General features: G+C 46.8%; 1 protein-coding gene across 2 annotated transcripts in view; it reads left to right on the forward strand.

Moving 5' to 3' along the window:
- Window positions 1-15237, forward strand: part of EHF (ETS homologous factor) — a 41589-nt gene that overhangs the window by 4052 nt on the left and 22300 nt on the right. Inside the window, exon 2 of one of the 2 annotated variants that reach the window (XM_032357213.1) lies at window positions 7195-7264. The exons of the other annotated variant lie outside the window; for it this stretch is intronic. The gene's annotated coding sequence lies outside the window, so the exon portion shown is untranslated. The remainder of the gene's footprint in view (window positions 1-7194; window positions 7265-15237) is intronic. 2 annotated transcript variants of the gene reach the window in all.

Here is a 15237-nt window from a genome sequence, read left to right on the forward strand (position 1 = left end):
GGCAACAGGGTCAGACAGAGTGGCCCATTTCAGGAGACTCCAGGGGGTTAATTGGTCTTGTTTTGAAAGAGACACCCTGTAAAATATTCCTTTGAAAATTCATTTCGCTAGCACCTAACCACATTCTGTCTTCGGTTTGTTTTGTGGGCTGGGCGCTCTGTTCTGGTTCATTGGATTCACATTATCTCTCCTCTTCCTATCTTCCTGCACACCCAGACCCTTAGAGCCTCCTTCTCTGTCTTTCTTAGAAGCATCTTCAACATTATTTAGAGTATCTACCTATTTATTTAAAACATGTTTTCTGAGGAAAACAAAGCCAAAAAATAAAAAGGAACCTAAATGCTTATCATAATATTTTTAGACACCTCCTCATTAACCCCATTATTTTACCATAGCTGCTTATTTTTACTTTTGTCTGACCTCATCTAGATGCCCACTTTTTTTTTGAAGTTGTTGTGATTGTGGTGACCTTAAAATTACATCTTTTGTCACTTCCCCCTCACTCTGTGTCATGGTCACACCACAAACAATCTTGGGGGCTGGGTCTCATTGGGTCAACCGTGGATAAGAGAAGTTTCTGCCAGCCTGCCTGCTCTTTCTCAACTTGATACAAACGTCTTCTAAGAGCCTATTGGGTCTTTCAGGGAACACAGAGAGGACTTTCTATGTTTTGTATATGACAATGGAGTTTGGAGAATATGGTTGTCTTGTAGAGATTATTTTGTGATCCCTCTCAGGAACCTTTGAAAATACTCCCTCAGGAGGACCAACAATAGATTCTGGTAGATGAGGTTAGTGAGGTCTGGAAGGTGAAGGCTATTTTCGGCGCAGTCTTCATGATGACCACTCACGAGATTTGTTCTGTCTTTGCAGGGGGCTTCAGACTGGGCCCCAAGTTCAGCCAAACATCTTAGCTCACCTTTCACCCGTCTTAACTCCACCAGCTGGCAGGCTGTGGGTGGAAAGATGTTGATGAACAGTAGTAGACTTTGGCCGCTTGTGTATCTGAACCAGGCAGGAGGCTATGAGATTTTGGTTGCCTGGAAGCAGCTGGAATGTGTTACAGAGAATACCAGGTCTAGAGTCAGAGTACCTGGGTTCAGTTTTGACTCTGCCACCGAGTAGCTGAGTGAGTTTGGGTGAGTTATGTAAGCTCTAGATTATAAGTTTCCTCATCTGGAAAACGGGGTTAATGGCATCTGCCCATGGCTGCTGTCAGGATTAAATTATTACAGAAAAATCTGAAAACACCCGGACAAATGCTTGTGAGTAAATAATTAGTAATCTGTAGAGTGGAAATTGAGGATAGGTCTTCAATATGGGCATTCTCAGAGGACCTCGTTTGGGTCAGACTGGATGTAGAATTCTGGGATTCTGTTTTTCAAGGTGATCGACGTAGGTTCTGCACTGTGATCTTGGGAAAGAAATGCGATAAAGTTTTCACCGAGGAAGACAGGCAGCAGGGACATGGGATGAACCATCTAAATGGGGGACCTCCGGATTGAGCTTGTCTTGAGCTGGCTGCAAACCACAGCCTGGGGGAGTACAACGGAAGACCTGATGTGGGCACCCAGCACGTTCCTGTCTGTGCGTTTGATGCCTGGCATGTAAGGGGCTTCCAGAAGAAACTGATTTCCCTCCAGGCAGTTCATTTGACTAATCACAACACCATATACCATTGCCCAACCTTAAAATTCTTAATAGGGTCTCCAGATGTATACTGACTACTACCCTTGGGGTTCTAGAGGCTTTGAAAAAAAATCACCAAGACCCATCGGGTCTGCCTCTTGGTAAATTGTTCAAATGACACTTGTAGTATCTGATAGTTTGTTTTAGTCATGGGGACGTGGTTTCTAGCAGTTGAACAAACAGTCCCTGCGGTTAATCAAAGTGCCAGATTCTAACCTAGGATCCAAGAGACTCCTTGTGTCCGTAGAAAAAATTCAGGGAGTTGGTGAACTTGGATGTGTAAGAGAATGATGTTTTTATTCTTAATAACCTAACTAAAATTTAACATTTTCTCTCAATATAAATATAGGCAAAATCTAGGATAGTATTAGCTGTGACTGACTGTCCCCAAGAGAGATTAACAGACATTTTCGTATCACATTATGCCTGTTGCAGATATCTCAAAATATCAATGTTCATCACTACTTTGATTTCCTGGACGTTATTTGACCTGCACTAGATATTCTTGTTTAATGCGATGTTTAATGTTTAATAAAGAAGCACCTATATTATTATGATTTCACACATTAATTTTAAGAAGTACACTCATAATCATATTTCAATATAAACTTCCTTTCTAATCTTGTAATTTTAATTTGTCATTTAAAAGCATTATTTTGGGAAGGGGTCCATAGGTCTCAGCAGACTGAAAAAGGGGTCCATGTATATAATTATAAAGAACCTGGGGCGCCTGGGTGGCTCAGTGGGTTAAAGCCTCTGCCTTCAGCTCAGGTCATGATCTCAGGGTCCTGGGATCGAGCCCCACATCAGGCTCTCTCCTCAGCAGGGAGCCTGCTTCCCCCTTGCTCTCTGCCTGCCTCTCTGCCTACTTGTGATCTCTCTCTGTCAAATAAATAAAATCTTTAAAAAAAAAAAAAGTCGAGGAACCCTTAGTTTATATCATTCTCTTGCATGGGGCCATTGAAATGATTTGTGAATGATGTCAGCTAATAGATGGTCTCTGTTAAAACAAGGGTATATGTTCTTCCCACTCATTGTTTTTGCCTATGGGTGGCTCTGGAGTTGTGGAGGGATCTTGGCATAATGGAGATAATGATTAATAATAATTAATAATGATAATAATAATAGTAATAACAGCTAGCATTTGCTGGGTGCCTGCTGTAAGCCAGGTGTTATTACAGGCATGTTCAATGTCATACTTTGTTTAATACTACCACCTACTTCAGGAGGTCATTTATGGGGCAAAGACAAAAGACTCCCCCCTGCTCCCCATGGTGACAGAGTGTTGCTACAGATAAAGGGAAGGGATGGAACTGACCCCCTGAACAGGGTCAGTGTCCTGGATATCAAACCCATGCGGTAGCACAGGGCTCCACACTTAGAAAGGTCTTGGGCATGGTTTAAGGCTCTGCTATTGCGGTCTTGAAATTCTTAAAAAAAAAAGCTTTCGAATGCGGGATACCGAGCCCTGTGAATTACAAAGCTTGGTCCATTCCTGCGTGTGATGAAGTTGTGGTAATGTGTAACAGCTCCTGATACTGGGAAGCTGGGAATCTGCTTGGAGATCCCCTGTACTCATCTAGCTGACCTTTGTTGAAAAGCTGAAGGATGCTGTACTTTCTGAGTTGGTGAATTTTGTGATTTTTTTTTTTTAATATAAAGATTTCTTTCCTCCAAAACAACTGGAGGAAAGGCTGAATAACTGGCTGGAAGATACCTGGTTCCTTGGAAAGTCTTTCTGGTAGGGAGTTGCTTACCTTCCTATGGTTTTTTTCATTTCTTATTCTCCAGGGTGTTTACTATATACACAGGGAGCTAGGAGAAGCAGAGCAAAGCGTGTTACTGGAAGGGAAAGTGAGACTGGGTGCGATGAGAGACTACCATTCTTGTTAAGAGGGTGATGTGCATGAACTTGGCCTTCTTGGCTATTGTCACTTAATGATTATCTGTGCAGAAAGAAGACCCTATTTCTTCTAAAGAGGAGATCCTCTAATCTATGTGGAAATTCAGATAGTAGTTGCTTCTCAAGTTCAAAGATGATCATGGAATAAGCCTTGTGAGGTTCCGTCTGTATTCTATAGCTATGTTTTTACAAACTGTTCCAGGGTCATGGACATGGTGGAAGAAGCGGGGGGGGTGCGGAGCTTTCCTAGATCTCTTGGTCAGAGTGATGGAATTCAGGCTCCCAAATGACACTTCCACAGTCTGTCTGTCCCCGGTGTGATATCTACAACATGACACAGCAGGTCTGTCATCAGGATCCCTGTGTGACGGCCCAGATGTCCAGAGCTCTTCTAGAGGAGCCATAACTTCCCCTTCACTTCTCAACAGTTTTTTTTTTCCCCTTGTTATTATTACTGCTTTTTTATCATGGCTAATAAGTCTGAGGTGGCTTCAAGCAGCCAAGCCCAGCCCCTGAGTCAATCTGGGGCTTTCAACAAGAAGTCAGACTAAAGTTTTCACAGGTGGGTTGGAGTGGCCGTGATCTGCTCTTTCGATAACGCTGGGACAGCTGGACACCTAAAGGAAGTTTTACTGTTGGGCACAAGGAGGAAAGGTGTGATTCCTGCTCACATTTAGGGAAAAAAACAATGGGAGCCATTCTAAAAGGATCTCAGTTCCCAAAACAGAAGTGTGAGGTTCTAAAAGACATCCTCTTCCACTTCAGAAATACAAGGACCCATTTTCAGTGACAGAGAACGATGCTGCATTTCCCGTCATTTCCACCCTCCCCGACTCCCCAGGACATTCATTGTAATATATCCAGGCCCTTTACTAGCTCTGTGTCCCTGGCTAAGTCACTTAACTTCTTGGGCCTCATCTGTAAAATGGGGATAATATGAGTACCCGTGTCCGGGAGTATGGCAAGGATTCAATGAGATCATTCATGTAAAGCCTAGCTCAATCAATTCCTAGCACACTGGGGATGCTCCAAGAATAGAAACTATCATCGCTGTCGTAGTTTTGGTTGTTATTTTTCCATTAGTCCGTGAGATGCCATGTAGCTGCTATTGATGTTTCTTTGGCTGGAACATCTTGATTTTTTCTTGGAAAGAAATTTCAATCTCGAAATGGTCAAATCCATTGTTCCAGGCCCTCCCAGCCCCTCCCTGGCTCCAGTCCCCACCTCTTACCTCTCTCCACCCTTCCCGCATTCCTGCACAGTTGGTCTTGTTTATTTTTCAGTCAATGGAGGGTGTCGTTAAATGTCATATTTTTCTGGCTGCCCAGTTTGGTTCTGAGGCTTTCCACTCCCTGCCCTGCTCACTACAAGAATGCCAGGGATTGCCCAGCCAGCCATATCTCTCCTCTGTCGGAACACCCTGTTCTTCACGCTCCTTGAGAAGCGGTGTTTCAGAGGCCTCCCCTGGCTGCCATGACTCCCCCATTAAGCCAGTGGTCTGGTGGTAACGAAGACCCAACGGCTGAGAGAAAGCCGGGGGAAGGTGGCAATCTAGGGGGACATCGCACATTGTGATGTCCTGCGCTTTCTTCTCAGGGCTTACAAAGCAGCGTCAGGAGGCTTTCTCCGACTGTGTGTCTGTTGAAGGCTGCGTGATGATACCATTGCTTAATTAGTGTTGTTGTGATCTGCATTGGAGTGATTTGTTTAGCACTTTGTGGCCCTTTTTGGCTTGAGCTCATCATGTGATATTGACAAACCAATGAGAAAGGGAGTGTGGTGATGCTTGAGTTAACACAGAAATCACACCCTGAACCCGGACATCTCAAGTCCTTTCTACCTGGGATGTGGGATCTCAAGTCACTTAGCAGGACATGAGCGTGTCTGCACAGCCCACCTTCAAGGTAGGTATGGCTAGCCTCGTTTCACCGATGGAAAAACTGGTCCAGGGACCAGAGGTTTTCAAATTATGCCTGCTGCCCAGGGCTGGACGTAGGAAGTCTGTGGGAGAGGCTGGACTGGGACTCGGCACAGCACGCTAAGTCTCTGCTCTAGGTTACCTGTAGACCACACCTACTCTCTGGGCCGTGTTGACTTTCGGAAGTCAACCATTGGGAAGGGTGTGGTTTGGGTTTTGATCATATCCCGGCAGTCCCTTCTCTGCCCCTGTTGATCTGATTCATGAGCTTAACCTAGGCTGACTGGAGCCTGGCCATGTCGTTCTGCAGATCTTAGACACCCCTCAGTGCCCTCACAGGACCAGCCAATGGAAAAGTACAGTGTCTTCTGGCTTCCTGGCCCTGCCAGCTCTGGCGGGTCAATTCGATACCTCCTTTTCTTCTGAGGGAGTGGGAAGGTAGCATCCCAACTGAAAGCACAGGTTTTTCTTCGGTTTTTATAGGAAAAACAAATTGGCATGAATGCTTAGCCGAACCAGCTTAGGCTGTTTGGGCAGATGCCTTTCTTTGCTTTTTTCTGTTTATTTTCCAACAAATCAATGCTTAACTGCGTTGTTATTGGAGCAGAGCAACAGGTGCAAAAAAATAACTCTGCTGCCAACTCAAATGAAAAGGTAGGGCTTATACCCTCTGGGAGGTATTCAGAAGATAACAGAAGACCCTGCCAGCAACTGAATTAACAGCTCTGTTTACGGTGGGTTTTGTGTTAACAACCTGCTCCCTACCCTCCCACACATAAACACGCCATTGTCTCCGGGAGAGACAATCAGCCACCCAGACAACTAACTACTTTATCCTGCCCTGAGTGGAGACTGGTTTTGGCTGAGGCTGCTTTGTGAAACTTGGGGCATGATCCTGGCCGCCAACTCGACAGCTCAGTAAGGGTTTCCCGTGAAGGCAAGGCCCTGGGGTTACCGGACAGAAGAGGACCTGCTTTTCGACATAGTCGCAGTTCTTTCCAAGGTTGGTTGCTTCCAAATGCCAACAGGTGGCCTGGCCCCCTCCGGGCAAGCTTCACTCTGTCCACAGCAGGAGGTGGGGAATAAACTCAGAAGACTTTGGAAAGAGCCACCATTGTTTGGGAAGCGGTGTCTTTGCTGAATTAGTCCCATCAGGGCAAGCAGCTCTGTATTTTGTTCATCGTTGTGTCCCCTGCCCCTAGCAGACTGCCCAGCATCTGGTAGACATTGAATAAATACATAGTAACTGGAGGGGATGAATGAATATTTATATTAGCAAGACAAGCACGTCTCCTTGACCCTTTCTCTCCACTGATTTTGTTGGGGTATGAGGCCTGCAATCCAGGGAGGCTAAATCATCTTTTGAAGGTCTAAGATGGGGGTGGGATTGGGTAAGGGCTGTCTCGGCGAGGTATGAGATTCTCTGGATGGAAGTGATGGTCGTAGAAATCCTTGACAAATGCTGTGTTCTGAGGCTAGGTTTGCTCACTCAGCGATCAGAGTCCCGTACTTATGAGTAACCCAGCGCTGGTGAATTTCACAGTTCGGTGGTACTGAGCCCCGGGAGCTGATCTATTTCAAGTTGTAGAATAATATATCGACGGAGTCTCCACAGCTGGTTTGGAGCTCCCATTCTCTGGATGGGATGTGTTGTCTCTGGCTTTACATGGATTTCCATTCATAGGTGTTTCCTTCAAGGATACTATCTCCTGGAGGCGGTTATCTTCTTGTGAACATTGAGGGAAGGTGAGAAGGTGAGGTTCTCAACCATGAGAATGCTTGAGGATTGGTTAAGGGAGGTTCTAAAAAATGAAGATTCTCGTTCAGAGGTTTGGGGTAGGACCCCAGGAAACCTGACGTTTTGCCCCTCCTTGGGTGATGATGATGGTGGTGGTGGTCTATAGATCAAACCTTGAGAAGCCCTGTATGGCCTCTTCAGCCTGGATGGAAATGAAGCATCCTGGGAATCTTGGGTGCTCCTGTCTCCATATCTGTGCCTTTCCAAAGACCTACAGAGACCTAAGGGTGTACAGGAAGCAAGGCCTCTTTTTCTTCTCCTATTCATTTTCCTCTCTATTTTATGATTACTTGGTTTTAGACTAGAGAAGGGGGATTAGCAGGGAGACCGCGATGTGGGGAAAATGGTGAATTCATTACTGCATTACCAAACAGAGGTCCAGAATGGCCCTGCTGGTCACAGTCTGGTTCCTGCTTCACCTGTCAATGAAGAGGAACAGTGGGGCTCTTCCCGGTGTCACTGTAGGGGAATAAGCCACGCCCATGCTAAGAGAGAGAGCAAGAATAAAATCTCTGATAGGATAAGAATAAAATCTCTTTCTCTCATAGGTTGGAATAAACTTAGATCTCCTAAACCTGACTCCACTACAAAATTTTCTTTAGATTTCAATCCAACTTGGATGTAAGAGAGATTTCTTAAAGATCCATGAGGTAGGGGTCAATGATCTGTAGAGATGGTCTTCAGAGGGCCCAGCACCCCCCAGAATATATGCAAAGCAAGGTACGGATGAGTGTAGATGAGAGCCCCAGTGTCAAAAGGCTCTATGACCTTTTAGAGTCAAGCTTGCCTCGTTCTTCTTAGTTTGCCACATCTGAAAGCGACTGATAAAGGCCCTGAAAGTCATGTAAGGCGATCTTGTCTTTGGACCGACTTTGGTGCCTGCCCTCTGTCAGTATCTGCGTCTCGTCTGGGTCTGGCACCAAGAATGATAACGATCGGCATAACATGTATATTTCCAGATGGCTTACTGTCAGGAAAGTGTATCTATCATGGATCAACACTTGGCTTCCCTACACGACATCATCACTCACGAAAACGCTTGAAAGCCCAGGAATAATACTTCAGATGTTGCCCCTGGGAACATGAAATGTCTATTTCAAAACACATTATGAGGGTATGAAATTACCTGTGATGTAATCCCGAGAGGATCAAATGCATTCCCTAAGCTTGATTCACATCTTGATTCATTTGGAAAGCATGAATTATTGCCTGTCTTAATCCAGTTAAATTTCACATGTTTGTGGATTTTCTTTTCTCCTCTTTGTGAGTAGTTCTTTTGAAATGATAGTCATATTGAAACAGGAAGTCAGCACACTGTTGCAATATCCTTAGGGCAAATACTGTGAATTCACCTGCTGGTAACTTTGATTAAGGCCTGAGAATGGTCTGTATATCGCTGTCATCATAAAAGTAATTATTTAAAATGCCTAATTGCTTCTCTGGCTTGAGAAGTAAAAATACCCACAAGATAGCCAATTCTGTGGCAGTTCGGGGATGATGTGGTTGAGTGAATAAAGGAGTCAGGAGGAAGGCAGACCGTGACTTTGACTCATAGTCCTCTGAGCCTGGTGACAGGGAATGCAGGCCAAGCCTTGCTTAAGATCTATTCTGTGACCCTGATTGCTCCCAGTGTATTTTCACCTTCACAGCAAACACCAGGCTTTCTGTCCTGAGGTCTAATTCAGCTGAAGAAAATAATTATGGGTAGTTTATTTCCAAAATGTAAAATAAAAATAACTTTGAGTCATAGGAAAAGTATTTATATTATGTATGTATGCATGGTATATATGTTCATATATATGTGTGTACATATACTGTACATATGCAGAGATCTATTCTAATGGCTAAAGGAGTATCACGGCCTAGCTTTTAAGCCACTAACGCATTCCTACCTGCTCATATCATGAAGTGGCGAAATGAAGGCAACTTTCTATTCTTTCATTCTGAAGGCTCGCTCTGATACATTGCCAAGAGAGATGACTTCAGGTTGATCTGACAAAGAGGGAAGAGGGGCTCAACCAGGGTCTCAGCATAATTGAATGAGCCAGAGAGTTTTATAATTTTTGAGAAGCCTGGTAAAGATGTGAGGCCCCAGATGGCCCAGGGAGAAGGCTATGACTATGTATGGACAGCAGGTGGGGGTGAGGATGGGTTGAAGGCGACTTTGTGCTCTGGCAAAGGATCCCCTTCTCAGCAGAAAGTGGCTCATTTCCCACGGTTTGTTGCTAGACAGTCTGAGTTTGAAATCTCTTCTAGTTCTAATTCTTGCTAAGCTGTGTGACCTTGAACAAGTTACCTGGCCTCTCTGAGCCTTAGATAGGCCATCTGTTTAATGATATCAGACCTTACAGAGCTATTGTGGGTATTAACTGAGATAATGCATGTAATACTCAGCACAGAGCTCACACATCTTAAATGTTCAATAAACCCCAGCTTCTATAGTATAGTTATTACATATGTATGTGTGTATGTACGTATGTATTTTTATAGCTTAAAGCGTCCAGTCCTCCACACCACGAAGCAAAAGGCATACCTCCCTCCTGACCCAAGCTGGTTGTGTTTGTCTCTGCTGGCAGGTTCTTTCTGTATATTTAAGATGAGAGAGCGGCTGAGCAGTCCTTGGCCTTGTCAGGGGCCCTGAGATGGGCAGAACCTTCTAGGTTCTGGGGTGAATGGCTCCAGCAACCTGCCATAGTCTCAGGAGTGCCACCTTCCCACTGTTTTTCTGTCCCTGTGAGCTGGAATCCCAGCTTTGCAGTGACGGAGGGCTCCTTGTACTAAGGGAGCCTGGAGGACAGAGCAGCTCTCTGGCCACCCTCTGCCAGGAACCCCCATTTTAGACATGCTGCTGTCCTTTGCACCTGCGAACCAGGTGACAGTCCGATGCGGAGGCCAGAACACAAAGCCTGTGGGGCTGTGGTCTCCCATGGTTCCTGGCAGTACCAAGGATGGAGTGTCTGCTAGGAGGAAGGGGAGCAGGAGGAATGGCTGTTAGTCCCTGAGCAAGGACCATGCCCAGAGGACCATAGCACGGCTTCTGTGAACCGGGGCCAAGAGGGGCGGTTCACAGCTGAGCCTAACAGCATTTCCACACAGAGGCCCCAGACGAGGGGTGGGGAGGCAGGAGGTCCAACATAGACTTGACTGTGCCAGCTAAAGCTAGAATTGCAAAACATTGTGTAGATGGTAGAAGTTCCAGGCCTTTCTTGAAAAAACTTGGCTGTCAATTTCGTCCTTGGAGATTCAATAAAATCCTAGTAATAACACAATAAATAAATAATAATAATAATAATTATAAAAACCAGCTAATATTCCCCAAGTCCTTACTACGTGTTGAACACTTTTCCAAGGATTTTATAGGCATCATCTCATTTTGTCTTTCAACAACCCTTTTCATATCATCTCCAGTTTATAAATGAGAAAATTAGGGCCCAGAGAAACTGAATAACTTGTCCAAACTTGCCCTCTTAGCAAATTGGCAAAGCCAGAATGTGAATTGTGTTTGTCTGACCCCAGAGCCTGGTGCTCCCAAAAATTGCAAGATCCCAAGACTGTCCTTGAAGCCAACCAGCACACTTTAAAGAGAAACTCACGGGCAGAACTTCTAATAGCTGACGCGTGGGGGGCACTTGTTACGCCCAAGCTAATATGTGAGAACTTTACAAACATTTTCACTTTCCCCACACATCAGCACCATGTCCCCCCACTTTTTGTCATATAGGGAAACTGAAGCTTTAGAGAAAATAGTACTTCCTGGAGGTCAATACAACCTGCCAAGGTTCAGAATGAAGATTTCAACCCCAGACACCTGGGTGGCTCAGTCACTAAGGGTCTGCCTTCAGCTCAGGTCATGATCTGGGGGTCCTGGGATTGAGCCCTGCATCAGGCTCCCTGCTCAGCGGGAAGTCTGCTTCTCCCTCTCATTCCCCCTGCTTGTGTTTCCTCTTTCATGTGTCTCTCTCTGTCAAATAAGTAAATAGAATCTTAAAAAAAAAAAAAAAAAGGTTTCAACCCTTACCATCAGAGGCATGAGTTCTTCCTCTTAACGAGCCATTCTTGAGGGACAGAGCAACGCAAGGCGAGGTCTGGAGCTCCCCACACCTTGACTATATAAGGGACATTCAGTCTCTGTTGCTAGGCTCCACCATCTCCCATTTGCGTCCCTGAGCAGTAGCCAAAGTGTGAGACTCTTAAACTTCAGGGCCAGGCCAGGTGCTGGGTCACCCCGTCAACCCTTTGGCTCCCCCAGTTGCCCCACCCCCACCACCTACCCCATCCTCTGCGTTGGGGTCAAGCTGGTATTACATGGGAACTCAGGCTTTGACAGAAGCCTGGAGGAGGACTGGCCACGAGGATGGTGGCTCGTCTCTCTGTGTGAGTGATGCAGACGTGGTCCAAGTCCTTATCGACTAGGACACTGTGGGGATTGTGTTTAACTTGCAGCTTTGAAGTGGTGGGGGGAGCAGGAAGTGGCCTGTCTCTCCCCCCAGAACATGGGCTGTGGCTGCCCCAGCACACGGCAGCGCTGTCTCTCTGCAAAAATGCCTTTGGGATTGGCCAAACTCTAGCGGCTCATCATCTGTAGGGGAGTTGATGCCTAAGGTCAAATACGTCCTGATTGGAAGCCCGGCGTGAGAGGTAGGCGTCGGTGCAGTCTCCTGGCCGCGTGCGTGCCTTCCCCTTTACAAATGAAGAGCAGGCTTCTGTCTCCAAAAGTGTTGGTCTTAGAAACTGCAGTGCAGATCGAGGCGTCTGGCTGGCTCGGTTGGAAGAGCATGTGGTTCTCAAACTCCAGGTTGTGAGTTTGAACCCCGTGTTGGGTGTAGAGATTACTTAAAGATAATTTTAAAAAATCTTTAAAAAGAAAGAGAGGAAGGAAGGAAGGAAGGAAAGAAAAAAAGAAAGAAAGAAAGAACGAGAGAGAGAAAAGGAAGGAAAGAAGAGAGGGGCGGAGGGAGAAAGAAAGGAAATGCAGTGCAGAGGGCGAGGTCCTGGCTGAGTGTGGGACCAGTCGTTGGGGCACAGAGTCAAACACCATTCTCCCTGATGCCTCTTGTGAAGGGAGGGAGGGGTAAGAGAATGCAGATGGAAAAAAACCTCTGGATAATCCACATTTCATTTCACTTTGGGTTTGAAAGACGTTTCTGCTCTGTTCCCAGAACGCACAGCACCTAGGAAGAGACAAAGGTGACCCGGATGCCCCTGCATTTTCTTCACCACCACTTACCAAGCAATTACTCTTTATTTGTACCAAGTACTACATGGGGCAGGGGCTTTAAAGCTCCTTATCTTTTTTAATCCTCTAGCAAACCTCTGTGGTAGGTCTTAATGCCATGCTGGCCTCCCAGGGGAGGCTCTTAGCAGCTCAGAAAAGTTAGGGGACAGCCCAAGGTCGCCACACCAGCATGATCAAAGCCTGAGGCCACCACAGACTCCCTTTTAACCAGTGTTCTCCAGGGGTGGTGGTGGGGGGTGATGTGGCCCCAGGGACATTTTGGGGGGAGGGTCCTGGCAGGGGTTGTGTCTGGCTTGCAGTGGCTAGAGTCTGGGGAGACGGTTACCATCCCGCGATGCGCAGGACGACCATGGAGCCCTTGCAGCCCAGGATGTCAGTTTCACAGACGCTGAGAAAGTCGGCTTCTCACCCTGAGCACGAGGCCAGGGTCATTGCCAGAATTCTCCCTTGAGCTAGAGATGAGGAGACGAGGGTTCTTTTCTCTGCTTGCGTTTGATTCAAAAGGTGGAATTGTTCTTATTGAGGCTCCGAATTTACTTCTTCCAGTCTTGGGAACAAGCTAAATGTGGTGGAGAAACACCTTCAGAATTGATGTTTAAAGAAGGGGAAAGAAACTAATTTTTGCTGGAGGACACGTGTGCCGTGCTGGACTAGCCCTCTTTCAGACCAGTAGGTTATTCATCCTTCAAAACAGGACATCGACCTTCCCCTCCATGCCCCGTTGAAGGCCAGAGAAGAAACTCAGTTTGGAGAGGTTATCTTGTTCAAGGTCACGTGATGTATGGATGGGACGTCTGCTCTCTACCTGAATCTAAGTGATGATTTTTTCTTCAAGAAACAATAAAATCTACTCTGATGGTAAACTGGGAAGCTTACAGAGGAGCATTAAAAAATCCCCCTACTTTGTAATTAAAAGGATCGCTTTTTATACCCCATAAAGTAATCCCTACGTGTCTTAGAAAGTGTACTTTAGTATATGGGAGTGTGGGTGAGCTGGTTATAATCATGCTTTTTTACAATTCTCCAGGGACATTTATTATCTATTATCTCATTTGATCTCCTCAAGACGCTTGGGAGGCTGTTGGTGGGGGGCAAATGTCCTCATTTTCCACCTGAGGGACTGGGCCTCAGAGGGAGTAGGACTTGGGGAGAGGCTCTGAGGGATGCTAGCCCTGGGCCTTCTGGGCCCACCCCAGGGCAGTGGCCAGGCAGCGCCATGACGGCTGACCTCCTTTTCTCAGGAGCCTGGGTGAGCTCAAGTGAACTCTGACTCAGTAAGGGTTAAGATACATAAAACTCTTTTATGAGTAGTAACCATTTACTGTGCCCTGTAAAAAAAAAAAAAAAAAAAAAAAAAGGCCCTTCTCTGAGCTGGCTGCTTTCCCTGGGGGGGGAGGGGTGGCGTGGAGGGGGACAGGATGGGGGAGGGGAGCAGAAGGGAGCAGTGCTCTTGCACATAGGCCAGCCTCTTGTTTGGGGGGGGGGGGGCGCAGTGTTGGGGCTGCTGGGACCTCCTGGTCCTAAAGGCTTCTCTGTGGGTTGAGAGTAGTTCCAGATGCCTTCAGGAGATGGCAGAGAGAAAAGAGCACCTGCCCCAAGGGAAGGGGCTTGTGGGCGTTTGGTCACAAGTGGAGAAGTGGCCCGTGCTGTCCTGCGACATTTATTGAATTCCTTGTTCTAACCTGCTAAGCTTTCCACACGCATGACCTCGTTTGATTCTCTCAGTTTTGAGTCTGGGGTTGTTCTCATTTTATGGCTGGGGAAAGAAAGGGAGCATCGGAAACTTTGGGGGGCTATACAGCCTTGGGACTGGCTTGACCTCATGCACGGCAAGTGGGGGATGTAGGCTCTAAGCCCACCTCTCCCCAGATCCAAAGTTGGGGTGCTTAGCCCTCATATCAGCCTGCCTTCTAGATGTGGAGGGCGGGGGTTGGGAATGGAAACCCTGAACTGGCTGAGGAGTAGCTAGGGCTTGGCCCAGGGCCTGCTCCCGCTGAACGGCCACTTGGAAACAGCCCTGCAGGCAAACCCTTCCGAAAGGGTTTCAGGGAAGATTCCCCCCGCCCCCTCCTCCCACCCCAAGCCCAGACTTAAAGGCCGGTCCTTTCTCTCTACAGATGGGCAGGGCTCCGAGCTTCAGCTCTTTCAGGGTTAAACAGTAACCTTTCTACTGCTTGTGGTTGAACAAACGCCGGCAAGGAACAAGCCCAGCCTTGAGCAAACAGGACACCAGGCCATGCCCCTCCCCTCCCCCAGCCACCTCTCTGGGGGACCTGCAGGTTTTCTTTTGCCCTGGAGTTCCCCCATCGGATTGCTTAGCTGAGGGCAAGTGTTCTAGAAAGCTGTATGGGAAAAAGGAGAGAAGGTTTGATTTGGGTTGGTCTCCCTTCTCCGGGATTGAGAAAAAGAGGCTCCTGGGTCGGGCACGGAAGAATCGAAGTAGTCACCTTCTTTACATTTTTGTGCGGGGAAACTGAGGCCTGTGATTGTTTCTGGTTTGAGTTACCAGAGGGGGAGCAAGTCTCGTTCTCATCACACCGGCCATATAGCTGTGCCTTACTTTGTGCTGAGCACTCCAGGCATAGAGATCCACTTAACCATCCAGCCAAAGCACACAGTAGGCACGGCGACTTGCAGTCTGCATGGGAGGAAACAGGTTCAGAGAGGGTAGTGACTTGTCTGGGTTAGTACTA

This window comes from Mustela erminea, chromosome 9 (assembly GCF_009829155.1).
Source record: "Mustela erminea isolate mMusErm1 chromosome 9, mMusErm1.Pri, whole genome shotgun sequence".
In the NCBI taxonomy this organism is placed as follows: domain Eukaryota; kingdom Metazoa; phylum Chordata; class Mammalia; order Carnivora; family Mustelidae; genus Mustela; species Mustela erminea.